Consider the following 7329-nt stretch of genomic DNA (forward strand, 5'->3'; position numbering starts at 1 on the left):
GTCACACCCGAGAATGGAAACCTCTAATGGAATAATAATTACACCACTGGGCTAAACAGTATCAAGTTTTTTGTAGGCCTCACAGAAAATGTGAATTTCAAGGAGGGATTTGAAGGAGGATAATGCATTAGTTCTGTGGTTGTTTATGGGGACCTCCTCCCAAGCATGAGAGACAGCATGGGAAAAAGAACAAAGGTATTTGTTTGAAAATGCAACAGGTGAGCAATGGAGGTGGGCATCCTGAGCCAGTCAGAGGCTGATGTCAACATCTCAATAATGTTTGAGAGATTATAGGTAGAGTAAGGAGGTACTAATAGAAAAATTAATGAGCTCATAAAGTAAGTTCTCTGATGGAAAATGCTGGGATAATGCAGAAATTTCATGGTGAGACTTTCATCCAGTGATAAACATGACAGTTAGGACAACAATGGTAGGTCTTCAAATGAAGTGAATATAACTAACGAAAGAACTCATCCTAGTTCTACTCTGACTTTTTTAGCTAAAAATCCTTTGCTGGACAGCACTGCTATTTCAAACCCTCTGCACGTCTAGGCCAATTGGTGGAAACATTTGCATAGATCAATGAACTTAATGTCTGGTAAATTCCAAACAAATAAAAAAATACTGCTTCACCCTCCATTTATAGTCAACCTATAGAATTCAATGCAGCAGAAGGTCACATGGCTGGAATTTGTAAGGGGGCTGGACGGTTTCCTGACCATTAATTACATTTGTGGTTATTCATGCAGTAGTAAGGGTAAGATGACTATTTCCCACAGTACATCTAGGATGGTTAGATGAACTGGGAGGAGCGGATGGTGCTGAATTTGGTAGCTGCATTATTGGCTTTTTCACCTTCTTTTGAATGAGCAGTTTTTAGCCCTGGCTGGAGTCAGGATACCTGTCTTGCTGCATCAGTAACCACACCCTGTTCCAATATGATTCAGAGAAATGTCATCCATCTGAGAATTCTACTGTGTGCCAAAGCCTGACCTACATGCTTCATTTCCACTTGTTTAGCTGTTAGACTGATACAGTGACTATCTCCTGAGAGCCCCTTCATAGCCTGGGGTGACACTGCAGTGCCCTGCCTCAGTTTCCTCCCTCAGATAACCCAAGAACTCTATGACATGCTTTCTTGCTTAAATAATACCCCTTCTAAGGGCCAGTTTATTGCAAAAAAAATCACATAAACATTCTGTAACAAAAGTCCCAGAACACAATTCATATTACCCCCCAGTGTCCTTTAAACCCCGCTCTTCCCAGGGAGGAACAACCCCCCTCCAGCCTTTCTGCTGGGAGTGCATCTTTACAGTACTCTGGTTGCTTCCGCCACACCTAGGCTCCTTGCTCACCCTTGTCTGTTCTTCAGGCAGCAAACTCCGGCCATTTCAGCTGGTGTGCAACCCCCTCGTCCCAGCAGGAACTCTCACAGCCTCTCTGCTAGGAGATCATCTTCACCAGGAGAGCATCCCTCCCTCCCCATCCTCTCTCACTGTTCCCCTGGATCCAGCTCTGCAGCATGGAGGTGTCAGTGGGTAAACTTTTCTGCAGTTCCCTTGCCTTCAGCCCTCTCTGTCCCTTGGCTTCCTCTCTCTGGCTTAGAGCTAGAAGCCACCTCCCTCTTGCCTTCTACCCTCTCCAGCTCGGGGAGGTCAGCAGACAAACCTGTCTTGCTGCTCTTATCTGCTAATCTCCTCCTCTCAGGCAGCTCTGACTCACTGGGTTTCTCCCCACTCTGTAGCTCTCATGCCCTCTTTTAAGCCTAATTGGGAGTGAACCTGCTGATGAGTCACAGGTGCACTGGCTTCTTCCTTCTTAAAGGGCCTAATGCTGCCCTGTGACAGTCACATAAGCAAAACCATGGGACAGCCCCAATTTCATTTACACCAGTGTAAATCCAGAGGGATTAAACTAGTGTAACTGACATAGGAAGCTGAGCCCTTATGCTTAGAAAAAGTACATGAGCTAGGGAAGAGCCAGGGACCAAACTCTGGAATCCTGACTGCCAGTTCCAGCCTCTAACCAATAGTCTATACTCTTTCCCTGCCTGGAGCCAAATTCTGCTTACTCACTGGATTTACACAAGCTTAACTGAGAACAGATTTTGACCCCTGTAGTGCTGTCTGTTGTAGTTACAGAGCTTTCCCCCAAGGATCTAGAGTTTAATGCTGTGGAGAGAAACTTCTTAGGAAGAGTCAAATGTTTTGTCTACAGAAAGACATATCCCCATCTGAAATAGCAAAACTGACTCCAGCCTCAGATTGCCCTTTTGTCCCACTGATTCTTTTCAGACACCAGGATCTGCTAGTTTTCATCACTTTCCTCCTATAAACTATATTTTCTGGCCACGACCTCTTAGAAAAACTAGTTAGTATATTAGTTTTCCAAGACAGCTTCAGTATCAACAGCAAGCAATGTTGTGAATTTGATGACATTGCTGGGGTTTTTTTCCCCCTCTTTCTCAGGGGAGCTATTAAATGCACACACATGGCTAATTGTGCACTGTGGCATAATGAGGTGAGCCTTAGAAACTGCGAAGTTTTCCACTCCCTTCAGCTGCAGGTGGGGCGTGATGCCATGTGGAGAATAACTGATGTGGTTGCAGAGTTCCCAGGATCGTGTCATGATTCATTCATACTCAGACGTTCTGGAAGAGAAGTGTTTGAGACTGGCCAGAAGCAGAGTGGAAGAACTATTTGCTGAGAGCTTTTTTTCAGAAATATTTTAAACATTTTTCATTTTTCCAAATATCAGTTCAGCTTCCCGCCCCCACCCCCCTTTCTTTCCCTCTCTAAGCTTTTAAGTGGATAATGACACTTGTGTCTGATCCTGCCATTCCAACTGAAATATATTCCAGGCCCAGTGACATAAGCTGCCCAGAACAATAATTGAAAGACCATTTGGCCTTCTTATAAAGAGGAGATTTGGATGGCTAGGTATGTCTAGGAGTGCATTATGAAGCAACCCCACCAAAGCTGCTCACCATGCACCAGAGTGCCTGGTTAATGGTGTGCTCTCTTACCCTTTTCACAGTTCACTACTGAGAAATATCAGCAACATATGCAAAGTACTGAAGTGCCTGAACTCCAGTTTCATATTCACAATGCAGAGACATATAATGCACCACAATGCAATCTACAGGAAGCCCATATTGCACAACTGATTATAGGACACTCTCCATTAGTACATCATTTCCTTTGAAAAAGACCCAGTTGCTAGATCTTCCCTTTATAATAATTTTATTTAGCATGGGGTTCAATTCCCTACTGAGAAGGTACTGTGCAGACCTTTGTGGGTATGATATGCCCTCTGACACTGCCTGTCCCATGTCCTGAGATCTACAGCACGAGAGAGGTCACTCTGTCTAGGAACACTCATGGGCTGCAGGCTACAAAATCTCTACTACTTTTACCTGGGATATTGCCTTCCAGCAGGAAACCAGAAATCGGTCTCTTTACCCTCGTAAAGAATATTTCATGGGTGGCACGTAATAGAGGCTGGAGAAGGCTAAGCCTCCCCAAACCTTGAGCCACTGTGGGGGGGGCAGTGGTGGATTTGGGGCCCCCAGAAAAATCCCTCCCTACCACAGCTGGAGGAGCTCTGGGGGCCATGGCGGGGGCACAGAGCTTTTCTGGTCTCGGGGCTGCAACAGGGGAGGGGGGAAGGAACAAGCAGGGGACCAGACCTCGGGGAGGAAGGGCAGAATAGGGACAAGTACATGGGTGAGGCCACGGGCAGAATGAGGGAGGGGCTCCAGGCTCAGAACTCCAGCCATGGCCAAGAGCTCAACCTAAAGTTGCCAATCCTCCAGGATTGTCCTGAAATCTCCAGGAATTAAAGATTAATCTTTAATTAAAGATTATGTGGTGTGATGAAACCTCCAGGAATATGGCCAACCAAAACTAGCAACCCTAGCTCAACCCTGGCTGGGGCCAAGCTCTCAGCCCCCAATTCCCTCATGGCCCTTACCGGGCTCTCAGCCCACACCTTGCCCTGGCCAGGGCCATAGGGAGAAGGGGCCAAGCTCTCAGTGACACCCCTCTGCCCCCTGTCCCAGGCCACGCAGAGCTGAGGGCAGCGAGTGGGGGCAGGGCCTCGGCCAGAAGAGGTGGGCCAGAGAGCTAGCCTCCCCAAGGGGAAGCTTCACCCATTGCCCATGGAATATTTTATACTTTTAATAGGCCATCTTGACTTCTGTACTTCTATAATGTATTTGCCAGTTGTATGCTGAACAGAAAGCAGAGTCTTGGGATGTTACTGTTTGGCTTGATGGCCTCTTAATTAATTAATAGGCAGCAGGTTTAAAACAAATCAAAGGAAGTATTTCTTCAAACAATGCACAGTCAACCTGAGGAACTCTTTGCCAGAGGATGTTGTGAAGGCCAAGACTAGAACAGGATTCAAAAAAGAACTAGATAAGTTCATGGAGAATAGGTCCATCAATGGCTATTAGCCAGGATGGGCAGGGATGGCGTCCCTAGACTCTGTTTGCCAGAAGCTGGGAATGGGCAACAGGAGATGGACCACTTGATGATTACCTGTTCTGTTCATTCCTTCTGGGGAACCTGGCATTGGCCACTGTCAGAAGACAGGATACTAGGCTAGATGGACCTTTGGTCTGACCCAGAATGGCCTTTCTTATGTTCTCTGCCCACCACCAACATAGAATCATAGAATATCAGGGTTGGAAGGGACCTCAGTAGGTCATCTAGTCCAACCCCCTGCTCAAAAGCAGGACCCATCCCCAATTAAATCATCCCAGCCAGGGCTTTGTCAAGCCTGACCTTAAAAACTTCGAAGGAAGGAGATTCCACCACCTCCCTAGGCAACGCATTCCAGTGTTTCACCACCCTTCCAGTGAAAAAGTTTTTCCTAATATCCAATCTAAACCTCCCCCACTGCAACTTGAGACCATTACTCCTTGTCTTGTCCTCTTCCACCACTGAGAATAGTCTAGAACCATCCTTTCTGGAACCACCTCTCAGGTAGTTGAAAGCAGCTATCAAATCCCCCCTCATTCTTCTCTTCCGCAGACTAAACAATCCCAGTTCCCTCAGCCTCTCCTCATAAGTCATGTGTTCCAGACCCCTAATAATTTTTGTTGCCCTTCGCTGGACTCTTTCCAATTTATCCACATCCTTCTTGTAGTGTGGGGCCCAAAACTGGACACAGTACTCCAGATGAGGCCTCACCAGTGTCGAATAGAGGGGGACGATCACGTCCCTCGATCTGCTCGCTATGCCCCTATGCCCCTACTTATACATCCCAAAATGCCATTGGCCTTCTTGGCAACAAGGGCACACTGCTGACTCATATCCAGCTTCTCGTCCACTGTCACCCCTAGGTCCTTTTCTGCAGAACTGCTGCCTAGCCATTCGGTCCCTAGTCTGTAGCTGTGCATTGGGTTCTTCCGTCCTAAGTGCAGGACCCTGCACGTATCCTTATTGAACCTCATCAGATTTCTTTTCGCCCAATCCTCCAATTTGTCTACGTCCCTCTGTATCCTATCCCTGCCCTCCAGCGTATCTACCACTCCTCCCAATTTAGTATCACCCGCAAATTTGCTGAGAGTGCAATCCATACCATCCTCCAGATCATTTATGAAGATATTGAACAAAACCGGCCCCAGGACCGACCCCTGGGGCACTCCACTTGACACCGGCGCCAACTAGACATGGAGCCATTGATCACTACCCATTGAGCCCGACAATCTAGCCAACTTTCTACCCACCCACATCTCCCTCCCTGACAGTATTGCCATGGCAGCAAGAACTGGTGAGGCTGAATTTGCCCAGTACTGAAATAAGCAACTTCCCGTTCCCATCAGCCTCAGGGGAAAGCAGCGGATTAGCGCTCAGCTTGCATGCAGTAGACTCTGCCTAATGACCTAGTGACCTGTGCCAGATCAGCCTGAATGTCCTCCTCTCTTCAGGGGCAAACCACCACCCAGTGGTGCCCGCTTGACAGCCCTGTTCCCAAACCCCCTCCCAGGTGGGGTAGAAAAGATCCGCATTCTTGCTGGCAGAATAGACATAAGAAGTCCTTTGCCCTCAATGAGCTTGTTCCCTGGCTTGTAGGTGTGGGGACAGAATCATAGCTACCTCAGGGAGCAAGTGTACAACCTCCCCAGGTCCTGAAGAAGAGAAGTGATGTCAGGCCTCACCCACTTCTGCATGCTGCATTTTGCTCTTCATTGTCTCCATTGGAGGGGAGGGAGAGAGTGGACAGAGTGTGCAGTGAGGTGGAGCCAAGTGAGTGATGGGTGGCAGGCAAAGGTGAGTAGGGGAAGGCCCAGAGAGGAAAGATAGTGATATGTGTTTGAGTTGCAGGGGAGCAGATAGACAGCACCTGAGAAACAAAGGTGAATGGAGGGACACAGGGAAGACAGAGGAGAGGCTGGAGAGCACATTAATGTTTAAAATTACTGAGTAACTTTTCATTTTATACTGTTAGAAATATTTGAATGTATTTATGGTATGTTTTTTAGTTTCTATAGAATCTACCGTCTGAGCAGCCCACACGATCCTTCTCCACCTCCCCTCAGTCTGACTCAGACCTGGCTTCTGCTCAGGTTGATGGCAAAACTTCCCCCTGGCCTAAAGGACGTAGACTTGTGGCTCTTTACCAGTATGTATGCATAATTTATACACAGAGCCAGATCCTCACCTGGGGTGAAATCCTGGCCCCATTGTGTCTGTACAGACTCAGCACTCTGGGGTTCTGGTCCATGGCTGGGTGTTCCTAGTCCAAATAATACATAATATTGAATTCAGTGGGAGTTTTGCCATTAACTTCAATGGACCCAGGATATTGCTCCTGGTGTAAACTGGCATGGTTCCATATACTTGGATGGAGCTGTGCCAGTTTACACCAGCTGAGGGTCTGACCCACCAATGCTTGGGTCAGCTGGGAAGGCGATGCGGAGTTTCTTTGTACGGGATCCCAGGTTTTCTAGATCAGTCCTGAACCGCAGAACTGGGACTGTGCATATCAAATGAAGACTCCAGTTCAGCAGAGCACTTAACTAAGTGAACAGTCCCATTAAAATCAGTGCTCGGCTGGTTTGGGACTGGCATGATTAGTAGAAACATAGGGTGGCCTGAAACAAAATCATAACAAATAGACCGTAACAACTGAAAGAAATAAAAAGTTGAGATAAAGTTTGAAAAAGTAAAAATATTGGAGAAAAATAATATTTTAAAATGAATAAAGGAAAAACAAAAAGTTAATACGAGTACCTTTTGCTTCATTCATTCATGCTACCAGTTTATTTGTAAAATTGACAGGGGTGTGTGGGTAAAAATGACGGGGAGGAGCCCATCACAG

This window comes from Caretta caretta, chromosome 8 (genome assembly GCF_965140235.1).
Source record: "Caretta caretta isolate rCarCar2 chromosome 8, rCarCar1.hap1, whole genome shotgun sequence".
In the NCBI taxonomy this organism is placed as follows: domain Eukaryota; kingdom Metazoa; phylum Chordata; order Testudines; family Cheloniidae; genus Caretta; species Caretta caretta.